This window comes from Loxodonta africana, chromosome 4 (assembly GCF_030014295.1).
Source record: "Loxodonta africana isolate mLoxAfr1 chromosome 4, mLoxAfr1.hap2, whole genome shotgun sequence".
Classification (NCBI taxonomy): Eukaryota; Metazoa; Chordata; class Mammalia; order Proboscidea; family Elephantidae; genus Loxodonta; species Loxodonta africana.
The window spans coordinates 87829683-87843618 of NC_087345.1; positions in this window are offsets into that span (position 1 = coordinate 87829683).

A 13936-nucleotide genomic window follows, 5' to 3' on the forward strand; every position below is an offset into this window, starting at 1 on the left:
CCTCCTTAAGGAGAAAATACCAGTCCCAGGACATCTCTGCGCCCTGTCAGATGTGACCGTCCTCACTCCAGCAATATTTTACAAAGGAGAACAGGAAGAAAGGATGGCGTAGAGCCGTGTTTACATCTAATTCTACTGATTCCTTTACAGCTGGAGAGTTTATTTATAACTCCCTCTATAACTCTGCACTGGTGGCTCTACTGACAGACTGATATCTAGAAAATATTGCCCTATCTCTAACTGTACCTAAATGTGCTGTGGTTGTATTTACAGATTTATGATTGGGGAAAATATAATTATTTCCATTGTATTTGTGCATATACAATAGTTATAGGAACAGATTTATATATGGGAAAATATATGACTCTTGTATAGTCATCCAGCTTTATGGACATTTGATACTCTGACAGATTTATGTCTCTGAGCACCTAGATAGATAAATGTATGCTGTTAGAATTATGTATCAGGAGACATACTCTTATTGATTATGATATAGAGTAGTTAGAGCATACACTGAGAACCATATATGGCTATGGAGGTATTTCTATATTATCATCACTATATAAAAGTTTTTTTTTATATATAGGCATATCTGTTTATAACTACATAGTTATAAGAATAGACATAAGTAATTATAGTCCTATATGTAGGTGCTAACAGCAGTAGGTGTTTTTTATGTACGTGCTGCTACCTCTCTCCGGAGTTATAGACACTCTAGAATATAACTCTATAGAGATATCTGTATGTATATAAGGGTAAAATTATCCTGTGATGTGTGTGTGTTGGGGCTTAGGCCAGTCTATCTCTGTATAGACATATTTGTAAGTAGGGGCTGGGAGAGACTTGTTCATGGAGATATTTCCAGAGGGCCAACTGAAAAGCTCTAGCTGGCCGTCTAGGTAACCAGCTAGCAAAGTTCTTTACTTATGGAGGGATAGGGTTACAAAAGGGTAAACAAAGCATAGGAAGCCTCAGGTTCTAGAAACAAACCCAGAGTGATTGGGGGGCACTGATACACACAGATAGAAAGGAAAGGGGTAAACAGGGCACCAGAGCCAAGTGAACCCGTTTTCTGAGGGGCTGGCACAGAAGAATGAAGGGATTAAAGAAGGGGAGGCAGCGAATAGTCCTACAACCCGGAGACACTAGACCAGAGAGCCGGCCTTCGGCTCGGTTTTTAGTACACTAAAAGTCAACGACTGCCTTACCCTCCCATCTTTCTAGTGCAAGTTTCTCTGGGCCCTAATATTTGGGTCTCAAAGAGTGGGCTTCAGATATGAAGTGGTTTGGAGAGGAACAGGGCAGGGAGCGTGGTGCACTCTAGCCGCCTCGGCGCCACTGGTAAGGAGATTCGGAAAGCAATCGATGTGGGCAAATAAAGCTTGCTTTCAGAGTGGCCTTCTTTACCCCTGGAGGGCTGTATCAGGGTTGGGGCAAGGAGGCGGGTGGATTGAGGGGTGAATGTGTGAGTATAGGGCGTATTCTGATGGGGGCTTGGGAAGGCCTTCCTTAGCCGCGCTTCTCCAAAGCATGGGCCTTAAAGACTAGAATTCTGCTCCACTGGGCTGCTTCTTCTTTGTTGGTCCCCAAATTGGGATTCCCTCTTCTCTGGGTACAGAGGGGCCCCTCCAGCTCCCTAACAGCCATGCTCAGAGGCTTAGCTAAGAGAATTTGACTTTAAGGAGCCGAACAAGGACCTGAAGCTCTAAGACCTCCCTTCTCCCACTCACAGCCACAGGGCACCTCCACCACCGCCCTGTCCAGGTGCCACTGGGTCAAGACTCCGTGATTCTTCCCCTGCCATCACCATCCCTTTTCCTCCCCAGGGGAAAATATCACCTACCCCCCTCCTCAGTTCCTTTTTTTTTTTTTTTTTTTTACCAGGGAATCACATCTTTGCTGAATGTTTTGTGTGGAGAGGAGTTTCTCTGCACTCAGTCTCAGCGGCCGGGCCTCCAAGCTCTCTAGGATGCCGGGAGGGAATGGAGACGCCCCCCATGCTGGGCTTAAATGCCAAGCACCACCCTCCCCACTTTTGCCCACAAGACTGGGAATTCCTCCAGGGCAGGGACTGTCTGCTGCCTGGCACAGAGCTGTTGCCCAGTACGTACTTGTTGAGGTAAACTGAATGACAATCCAAAAGCTTTGGCTGAGTAATTCTCACCCACGCCCTGAACGCCGACGACCAGAAGGCAACCGGTACCCAGCCTGCAGGAGCTTAGCGAAGAGTATGGCTGGGGGCATCCCAGCAGGGAGCCACCAGCCCAGCGATCACTGGGCAGCTGACAGCAGAGCTGGCTCTGCCTGGGCTAGTGGTTAGTGCTGGGGCAGGACAGCAGCCTGAGTCAGTGATGAGGGGTGAGGTGGAGGTTGGGGAGGGTGAGGATAAGGCAGAGGAGGTACAAGCCTGAGCATGGAAAGTAGGCCCTCAGTCCCCAGTCTCTCCTGGCTCCCCAGACCCCCAAATACATGAAACCTAAGCCAAAGCTGAGATGAGACCTGGGCTGGGAAAGAGCTGCCTGTCGTCCTGAGGAGCCCGCAGAAAAACCACCACTTGGTTCTTTAAAGTATACACAAATAAAACAAAAATAAATCAGCATGAGACAGCCAGCCAGCCAAGGAAAGCTCTGCTTGGGGGATGCTACCAAACTGATGAGGTTTAATGTCCAAAAAATTTTTTAACTTTAAAAGTCTCATATATTTTCCAATCCAGTAAGGCACCCAGTTAGATTGTTATACATACATATATGACTTTTTATTTTTTCCGCCCCTGAAGAATATTTCCTTCCAGGAAGTCTGGGATGGGCAAGTCACTGTCAGTGAATGGGGTAAGATGGGCAGATTTTGGGTCCCTCACTTTGGGGCCCTGGTGGTGCAGTTTGAATCCACCAGTCGCTTTTTGGAAACTCTATGGGGCAGTTCTACTTTGTAGGAAGTCAATGGGTTAGTTTTTTTTTTTTTTTTTTTACTCTCCGTAGTGAAGATCTAGGGTCTGCCTACCCTCTCCCATCACGGGGTGGAGCGGGGAAGACCTTCCCAAACTTGGTTCCTTTTTTCCCTAAAGATCCTTAGGAGCAATCTGTTCTCTGTCTGGGCAAGGGACTGAGACCTGGAGACTGAGATTTGCCCAAGGGTGCTCAGCTGCTGAGTTAAACCTGGAATCCCATTTCCTAGTTCCCCAGCCTTTGACAGTTTCTTCCTCAGACACCCAATCCCCCCATGTCCACAGGGATGGTTAATGGTATCCCTAAGGAAATGCAGGGAGTGAAAACTAAGGATCCAGTATTTACATATCTTTGCCTAAGAATGATTCAGGGCAGGTGTCTGGGCTCCAGCCAAGATTGGAGTGGGCGGGGGGGCGGCGCGGGGGGAGGAGATGTAGTCTCTGTAAACATTAGAACCTGCAGGGTTCTGATAACGATTGTTCTGGCCAAAAGGCTGGAAACCAAGCGACACTGGCCACACATTATTGAGCCTGAAGAGTTCTGTGTTCCTCCGCCTGGGCTGGAATGGCTCTTGGCTGTTTTTGAGACCCAGATCCCTTTGAGAAGCTGACAAGAACAATCAGCTCTTTCCCCAGCAAAATGTATACACACACACCCCCCCCCCCACACAATATCCTCACAGTTTCGGGGGTTGCACGGAGTCCGGGAAGCCCATGATCTCCAGCCTGAGTATCCCTCATTTGTAAACGTTCCCTTTCTTTATGTCTGCCTTTGCTTTTGCCCTCCCTGAGCCCCCTTGCTTGGGAGTCTAGAAGTTCTTTCCTAGGTATATACCCCATGCCGTTGTTGGCAAAGCCCCTTCCTGAGTCTCCTTTACTGGAGCAGGCACCAGGCAGAGGCCATGCCCACTTCTTCCGAGCTCCAGATCGAGCTTCTGCAGAAACCCGGAGATGGCTGCTAACTGAAGCCTGAGCTACATTGCCCGGTTACTCAACTAATTTCAGAGAGTAGGAGAAGCCTGGGGGCATGTTGGCAGCAGTGGAGACCTAGCTGTAAGGGGACCAATTTCCATCTCTAGTGGAAACGTGGATGCAAGGAGCAAGTTGCAATTGCTATAATAATAATAATAACAATAATAATTTATTTAGCATATCATTAGATGTGTATTTACTGTCTTCCCTCTGCTTTCTTACAAGTGTCTCCTAAGGAATTCTCACAACACCCAGGGGAAACAATAATAAGCTAATTACCACCCTTCCCTCCTTCTCCTCCTCGCCTCCACAAAGTCACCCTCCCAGAGATGATGGAGCATTTACAGAGCCCCTTCCTGTGTTTTATACCTGCTTAACACATCCCCCCATGCCCAAGTCTCCTCTTTCATTCTCATTTTTTTCCATCCCTGTTAAGGAAGTTTTTTCCATAATTTGGAGGAGGGAGCAGCTGAGGCCCACAGAGACCTATGTTGTTGGGGGTATTAATATTGTTTTCCTGATATCACAGCAATATTTAGGACAGTGTGGGAGGAACCAAATTCTTATTTCTCTGGCTGTTCCTTTTGGGGCAGAAACTACCTGTGCAAGGTTTAGAGGCAGACCAGGTTAGAGAGAGGAAGCATGCTGCCATAATGCATGCTGGGTAACCTGTGTAGGAGTGTGATGAGTCCTGCAGATGTAACATCCACACTGGTGGCCTTCAGAGATGCCTGGCCCTACATACCACACTGGTTTCTTTTGGCAATAGAAAAAAAGGAAGGGAGGGAGGAAGGAAGGTATGGAGGGAGGAAGGAAGGTATGGAGGGAGGGAGGAATATAGGTATACATATATACATATTTACATATTTATATTCATATACACACATAAAAAAAACCAAAAAACACTGTCATCCAGTTGATTCTGACTCATAGCTACCCCATAGGACAGGGTAGAACTGCCCCTTAGGGTTTCCAAGGAAGTGGCTGGTGGATTTGAACTGTCAATATTTTGGTCAGCAGCTGTAGCTCACCGTAGCACTTAACCGCTGCGCCACCGGAGCTCCATACATACATAGTCACGCATATTTTTTCCTCAGTGTGTAACCATGACAATGGCTATGTGTTTCAAAATATTTATTTATTTGCACTTTTAAACATAAGTTTATATCTTCTCAGAGATTACAATTAAAACAGAAACCAGACACAAGATTTTGGATGATGAATTCTGGGTGGACTCTTGGACCACTTAAAAGGCCCCTGGAGTCCCAGTGATCTGCAGAGCACACTCTTAGTTACTCATTTCCTTGGCTGTAACCCAGGGGGTGGAGAGCTGTAGCCAATGTCACAATGCTCTTGGTCAGAGACAGAGCTGCTTAGCCTCAGTTATTGAGATCCTAGGCGTTGTTGCTTAGACTACCTGGACACTGGGGTTAAGGCTCCAACTCTCTACCCAAGTACATGATTGCTCCTGGGAAGAAGCAGGTCTGGATTGGAGGGTACAAGAGCCAGATAGAATCAATATTAAGGGGAACAGAAAAATTAGAACTGAATTCACTTCTTAGCTCCCCAAACCATGGGTAGGATATCTAACATTCTTGGTGGTTCCTATGGCTCATTTGGTGTCTTTTCCTCTTTCTGCTGCCCATAGTTTCTACTCCTCTGCTCATCAAGTGAGGCCTGCCTCCTGGAAGGAAGAGGCCTGAGCCCTGCTCCTTTAATATTCCCAGTCCTATCAAAACTTACTTGTCCCAGGTCCCAGCCATTTTTCTCTACTGAGTAACAGCTAGAATGCCAGATTAGGAAACTCTCAACAATGTGTTGACACGCATATTCTCCCAGGCAACTGTGTGCTTTTTGGTAGGGGTGTTCAGGAGCCATTGCCCAGATAAAAGGAAATAGTTATGATGGAATTTCAGACCCATAGCAGTGGCATGATATGAACTTGGGTGAGGGTGGTTTATGATTTTTCTTAAATCATATCATGGAAGCAGCCACCCATCCTGTTTGTTGATGAGGCCATTCTTGCCCCAAACCTAAGGTTTCCAGGTTGCCCAGAGGAGTCCAGAACTCTCTCTGATTCCTTTTATCTTGGGAGGTAAAACAGAGTTGGGAAGAGGCTGGATTCATTCAGTCAAGGAGAAAATTGTATATGAATTATCGGGGTCTCAGCTCTGAATTTTTCCGACCATGGTGGTCATTCATCCTATGACTTAGTTTGAATTCATGGATGGTGTCCTGAAGCCCCCTAATACTCATCACTATAATAATTTCCATTTATGGAGGAGTACTACATGCCAGGTGGTTTCTATGGAATTTGATGAGGAAATATAATCTCAGAAAGGTTAAGTCACCTGCCAAGGTCACATAGCCAGTAAGTAACAGAGCCGGAGTTCAAACCATGTGTGCGTCCCCATCTGCTAGGCTTCAACACTTCAAAATCATGCCTCCTGGGCTAGATAAACACCAGCACTCTGGAAATGAAACTGATTTTTTTTTTTTTTTGTCCTGAAATAGTTTTACGTCCTCTGGACTCCACGAGGCACTTCTATACTGGCTTCTACAGCAGCTTATCCAAGTGCATGTACACTAACAGAATGTTCATCTCCCTGAATTAAGTTTTACTGGTAGCCCCTGTGATTTTTCAACATGATGCTTGCCCTCACCACTTAGAGTCTACCCCTTTCTAAAGACTAGAAATATACCCATAGTTGCAGGCATTTGATTTCTAGGGGAGTCCTTGAGTCCCTACTTCCCCAGGCAGAGTCTAGCTTTTCCATAAGGGTCAGGCAATGTGAAACTGAGAAGTTTCTAGAGATTAATCTTCAGAGCCCCTCATCTCCCTGAGCATCCCCCCTCCCCCAAGCACTACTTTTCTGGTTCTATCCTTGTTTGATAAAGTATCCCAGTGGTGCTTTTTATATTTTAAAGGATGTGATCTGCAGAGGACTGTACTTAACACCATGTGCTCTAATGGTGGGACTTAAGGCATTTCAGTGGCAGGAGAATTGGGGAGAGGGAAGAGAGCCTTCCCAGGGGCTTAAACTTCATCACTGCATAAGGCTGGTTCTGAATCTCATTATCCATTAACTTCAAATGGAAGCTATAAAACTGGATCCCTTTATTCTGGTATTTGAAACTAAGCAGAGACTGCGCTGATTTCTCTGTTTTTACCTGGCTACTGGCACCATGCAGACATTCTCCCCATCCTCCTGCCCCAACCTGTCTCTGCGTCTCTCCCCTCAAGGGCAGGGTCCTCAACGGAAACAGCTCCCCATGGCATATCTGCGGGGACCCTGAGGAAAAGGTTGAGTTGTCAAATGAGGAGACACCACAGCTAACACCCCTGTTCCCCCCACCAACTCTGGAATGAAGATGGAGAGTTTTCTGTGCCTGGTTTGGTTCACAGAGACACATAGTCCATCATTTGATTTGCTACAAAGAATATTCTTTCTCCCTCCCCCCAGCATCCTCTAGTCTTTGCTTAGAGTCTCAGAGCTAGAAGGATCTTAGTGATAACCTAGGCAAACCTCTTCACTGTGAAGGAAGGGAAACAGGCCCAGAAAGAGGCTAGGACCTAGGTGTTCTGATCCCCAAACCAGTATACTTCCCAACACCATGTTGCATATGATTTTCCTTCTCTGCATTTCAACTGGGTACTTTTGGAATCCCTCGCTCCGAACCCTAGGATCCAAGCTTGCTTTCCATGGCAGAGAGCACAGGCACCACTATCACAGTAATATCCCCTCCCCATGTGCCTAGTTGCGAGAGATGCTGTGGCCACTTTTTCGTCACTCCCTGTCACCCACCCCACACTCCATAATCTCACTACAGCCCATTCATGCTTTCTGTGAAATTAGAGAAGGGCCTCTCCCTTCCCCCTGACTGCACTTCATTACATGTCAAGTCACCTCAATCCTTTTCCTAGAGTTGGCCAAGTCCTGGTGTGGGAGTTGAACATCTGAGGGCAAAGGGCAATGGGGTAAGGGCAGATCTTTTGCCTCTGACTTCCTCATCCATAGCCTCAGATGAGGACAGAAAGAAGTTGTTTTTATTAGAAAATGTTCCTTAAGGTGTCAAGCTTTCTTCAGATCTCAAGGGAAAAAACTATCTTAATATATGGGGCTTATCTTACTGTCCAATTTCCCTGAGAACTGGGGGCAAGGGAAAGCAGTTGAACTTTGCTGATTATACATAAGGAAGAACTTGCCAGTCATGAGAGCTATCAGACACCTGTGTTCTCTGAATATGCCATATAAGTTCTCATCCTTCTGAGATGGCCAGGTTAAGCTCACAAGGTTTCCCCAGCCTAAAGATTCTGATCATAAACTTCCTTTCCCAGTGGCTGGCGGTCTGTCTAGGCCCAAATTCCTTAGCTGGTGCTCACTCAGTTTCCTACTGGGCCTTGGCTCCAGGAAACATTTTTCAATCTCATGTTGGCCTTAGACAACAACTCTCCATCCCTAAGAAACAAAACAAAATTGAACCAATTCAGGAACAAAATCCTTCAGATCACTTATCAGTATAGCTTGGACAGAACAGCACTGGACTGGATCTCTAGATATGTCTTGGCCCCTCACTTCTTGTGTGACCTTGGACAAGTCATTTAAAACTTTCCAAGGCTCTGCAAGTGGCCATCCAAGGCACAGCAGAGGAACAGAGCAAGAGATGAAGAATGAGGGTCAGGAATAGGAGGATATGCAATGCATGGTTAATTTGTCTTTATGAAAAACTGCTTCCTTTGCCATGAGACCAGAAGAACTAGATGGTGCCTATCTACTATTACTTAACATTTTGATCAAAGATTCCATTTAAAAATCCTGATCAAAAGGCGGAAAATGTAGAACAGAATTTCAAATTGTCATGGACTCTGGACTTTCTGGAGCCATGGGAAGTGAATGAACCCATGAAACAATGGCCCTGAGATAACTTTTAAACCTTAAACCAAAAATAGCTCCTGAAGTCATTTTAAAACTGAACAATAGTTTAACTAGTAAAAAAAAGGTCTGCTTTGAGCATCATGCTCTCTTAAGAACTATCTACATGGCATCAAACTGACAGCAGATTAGATAGGAACCTTAGAGAGTACTGAGTTTATGTTATTGAGGGAGGAACAACTCAGGAAAGGAGGCTGAGAATGGTTGTACAACTTGAAGAATGTAACCAATACCCCTAAATTATATGTGTAGGAACTGTTGAACTGGTGTATGTTTTGCTGTGTATATTCTCAACAACAAAATAAATAAAATTTGGAAAGAAAAAAAAAATTAACCAAAAAAAAAAAAAAAAAAACCTCTCCTAGCCTCAGTTTACCCATGAGCTCTAAGGTCCCTTCAAAATGTAACATCCTGTGATTTCATATAAAGGGAAAGCTCTAGTTTATACCACACAACTTTTTTCTTTCTTACCAATGATGTCAGTTTTTAGTAGACACAGTTCCAGACACATGTACTCATGTAATCACGTATGCAGTCTTGTCTCACTACTTCCAAGTGCACAGGCACTGCCCTAAATGCCAGTGTAGATCCAGCCTGCGGGGCAAGCACATTTGCCCTTCCTGACTCTCAGATGCTGTTGCTTCATCTCACAAAAATTGGTTGAATGACATTTTAGTCAGTTGACCGGTTGTTTGGTGAACACTGTGCTAAATAGTCCCATGGTTTCATCACTACTTAATTGACTGATCTTGTTTTTAAACTGTCAGGCTCCTTTCATTCTTTTTTACTCCAAATCACTCTATGGCCATGCAAGGTCCAATCAATGCCTTATCTAGCCAGCCCCATCGCCTTTATTCTTTGAATTGACTGGTAAGTTCACTCAAAAGAACCAACCCCAGACGACTGACCCAGGCTCACTTAGGCCCAGAGAAAGCATCCTCTGGCTGTGTCTATAAGATGCCAAAACACCCACTTGAGTCAATCAGTTTAGTGAAAAATCAGTGTAGACAAAGCAATGTTCTCTTGTCAGCCTGCGGTGACTTCAAGTCTGTACATGGCCAGCGTCTTCCCCCCTCCTCGCCAAGCTGCCTTACTTACTAGGACGAAGAAATGTGTGTTCATATGGACACATACACACCACACCACACTGCTTTTATTTCTGCCTTTTGGGGAGAGAGGGGACTTGGGGATGAAGAGCTGGTGCTAGCAGCGGCAGTGCAAAGGTCTTGGAATGACTTAGATTGTACCTTTGATCAGTATTTGGCCCATTTGATAGGATGAGAGGGAAGGATTCTGACATACTTGGGGTTGACCACGTTTACTGGCAATAATTAAAAATGGCCCAGTGTGTGCTTGTGTGCCTCTGGGTCTTTGAATTTGGTTCTAAGACTTATGTGTTTGTATCCCTGCCTATATATCTAAGTGTTCGGGTTTGTATCTCTGTGTTCTCCTACATGCCTGAGTTCCCTGATGTGTACTTACACATTCGCATCTGCCTTTGAGTGTTTGCATGTGTTTGTACATAGCCTGCGTATGAGTGCCTATGTGCGTATTTCCTTTTGGTTTTCTGTATGAGGATGCTGTTATGTGGATCTACACGTCTTTGGAGATTAGTGAAACTCCAAAGGAATTTCAGACATATCTCAAATGCCTGGAAAACCAGGGATGAAATCTGATGCTAGAGAATGGAAAGGACCTCTGCTCAGATTTCCTCTAGCTCAGTTCCTATTTTCTTCCAAGATGAGGTCTGCAATATCTTCTAAGGGTTCCCTCTGACTGCTTCTACCACATCTAGATCTCCAGGGTCCTCTCTTAGCCCATTTCTAAGGAATCTAATGAGTAGAGAGGAGGAGCTGGAGGTGGCCTGAGATTTTAGAGATGGAAATGAAAAAATGGAAAGTTCATTCTTTTCCCCGTTTTCCCTTATTGACATCCATCAAGGCTGAGCATAAGGCGCAGGGAAGTCAGCTGCTCTGCACTACTTAGGCCTTTTTTACTCTTTAAAAGCTAAAAAAATTTAGGGGTCATAATCATCTTGTGGTTATGTTGTTAAAAAAAAGTCTTTATCTTTTAGAGCTACTCATTGAGATGCTTATAGAAGAAATAATATGATGTATTTGCTTCAAAATATATGAGATAGTGTTGGGAGGGGGAATAGATGAAACTAGAACGGCTGTGAGTGGATCACTGTTCAAGTAAGGTGATGGATATATAGGTGTTTGATTATCTTATTCTCTGTACTATTTTGTTTGGACTTTTACATAATATAAAAGAAGCACATTCACTCAGGCATCTCCCACTATTTTTCCAACCCACCCTCTATCCTGAGAGGTAGCTGAAACTGCAATTATTCCCCCCCATTCTGTGGATGAGGAAGTGGAGGTTCTCACTGGGTAAATGATTTGCTTAAGGCTCCAGCTAGAATTCAGGCAGCCTGACTCCCCACTGAGGGTTCTTCTCATTGGATTCTGCATAAACATGAGCCTCACACAGCCATAAAATATAGAATTTGTGAATAAATACCTATCAGATTAATGAAAGAACTGAGACTCCCGTTGCCTATACATTTGCATGGGGCTTATGTAGATAGATACATGAATACCCAGGGGTTGTACATTTGCATCTGCAAATACATACCACAGCTCACACAGCTATGTTTCCTGGGTTGTACACTTGCAGATCACTTATTTTGGAAAGGTATGTTATGTGTGTTGTATAAGGGGAAAAAAGGAGGGGATCCGACTGCTACTCCCACGTATTCTGTGTGCTTATGTAAGGGGTTGGACTATCTACGTATCCTCAGTGAGAATATACCAACAGGGCATCTCAATGGAAAGAGTCTTCTTGCCAATGGGTACATCAAGCCCAGGACCACAGACACATGGAGAATTTGGTGAAAAAGGAAAAACATTGACAGATGGTGTCTTGTACCTCTCAACAAAGCTACAACTCTGCATGCAGGGGTACAAGTTTTTTTTTCCTACCATGTATAGCTATATTCAGATAAATGCAAATAACTTTTCATATGTACCTCCATAAACAGCTTGTGCATGGTACACATCCACTTTTCATATGCACAGTATAAACCATGTCTCTAAAGACAGAGACTGAGAAGTTGATCACTGGTCTAGGAAGACAGCAGTTCTAGTCTACTGTCTACCACTTGCTGATTATGTCACCTTTAGCAAGTCACATCATCCCTCTTTAGCTCAGTTTCCACTTCTGAAAAACAAGATTGATAATAATACCTGAGTCGCCCACCTCAAACAATGTTAAACATATCAAAGCTATTATATCTATGTTGTTATTGTTGTTAGTTGCCTTTGAGTCAATTCTGATTCATGGCGACCCCATGCATGTAGAGTAAAACTGTTCCATAGGGTTTTCAAGGCTGTGACCTTTTGGAAGCAGGCCCATCTTCCAAGGCAGCTGTGCATAGGTTCGAACTGCCAACCTTTCAGCTAGTAGTTGAGCACTTAACTGTTTTACTCTATATATTCATGCTGAAAATAATGTCTACTGCACCTGTGACACACATGTCTCTCTCTCTCTATCTATCTATGGGATATAGAGATTAAGTAATTTGTCTAAGATAACATAACCTATCGTGAAGAGATGATGGGTTTTGGAGTCAGGAGCACCACTAAAGAGCTAAAATGTCCAATTTAATTACTATAGAATGGGTTCTGCAGGCTATCTCAGTTTGTTCCATCAGTGGTTCTCAAAGTTTTGTCCAAGAACACCGAGGGGTCCTGGAGACCCTTCCAGGCAGTCTTCGATGTCCTCCCTTTTCAAACTACAGATCTACATGAGGCTATGTACTTCATACATGTAAACCAAAAGAACATATTAAAACAGCTTGAATGCAGAAACAGGTACAAGAATCCCACTGCCTTCTACTAAGCTAGACATTAAAGAGATCTGGAAAAATATAAAACAATGACATTGTTCTCATTCTTTTGAAAATATAGTTATTTTTCATTTAAAAAGTTGGTTATGTTTAACATGTAATAGGTATATTATTGTTATTTTTAAATTAAATATTTTAAAAGGTTTCAGTTATACCCAGAATAGGCAAATACACAGAGACAGAAAGCAGATTAGTGGTTGACAGACTGGGAGGAGGGAAGAATGCGGAATGACTGCTTACTGAGAATGGGGTTTCCTTTCGGAGTAATAAAAAGTTCTGGAACTAGATAATGGTTATAGTTGTACAACATTGTGAATTTGCTTAATGCCACTGAATTGTACACTTTATTAAATGGTTAAGATGATAAATTTTGTGATGTGTATTTTACTATAACGGCACTGGGTGTATTTTACTATAATAATAAAAAGGGGTAAATTTTTCATTTCTAATAAGGTAAGTATTGATAGGTACAACCCATATAAATAAAACCTCTTTGGAATTCTAATAATTTTTTTGTGTAAAGGGGTCCTGAGACCAAAACGTTTGAGGACCACTGGGTGAGAGCATGGTGTTGATGAGGACAAGAACCTGCCAAGGTTAAACCAACTCAAGTAGCAGAACTCAGATTACTCTAAGTCCTACTTGGCCTTGGGCTGGCGCTACCCTTGCTTTCTCGCCAGTATCTTCCTGCCAGACTCAGTCCCGTTCTAACAGCCAATGCCCAGCCTGTGTCCATCATGAGTGAAGAATCCGAGTGGCTCAGAGCACCCACTCTGGGGTCAGGCAAATCTGATTGGAGTCCTAGCTCTGCCAGTAGGATGCATGCTTAGCCCCTCAAACCTCACTCAATTTCCTCTTGTGTAAAATGGGGCTACAGTTTCTTTACAGGGTTATTTTAAGGCTTGAATGAAATAATGGATTAAGCACAGTGCCTGATATGTAGTAAGCACTTATAAAAATGCCCATTATCGTTAATAATAATAATAGATAGCACTGACTGAAAGCTTACTGTATACTAAGCACTAATCAAAGTGATTTTCTTGTATTCATCCATTCAATCCTCCCAATACCACTGTAAGGCAGTTAGCAACCATAGGAGATAGCTATTTTGCTGTTGCTATTGTTGTGATGGTGGTTGTTTTATAGGTCCTTCCTATGGGCAGAACAGTGTAGACT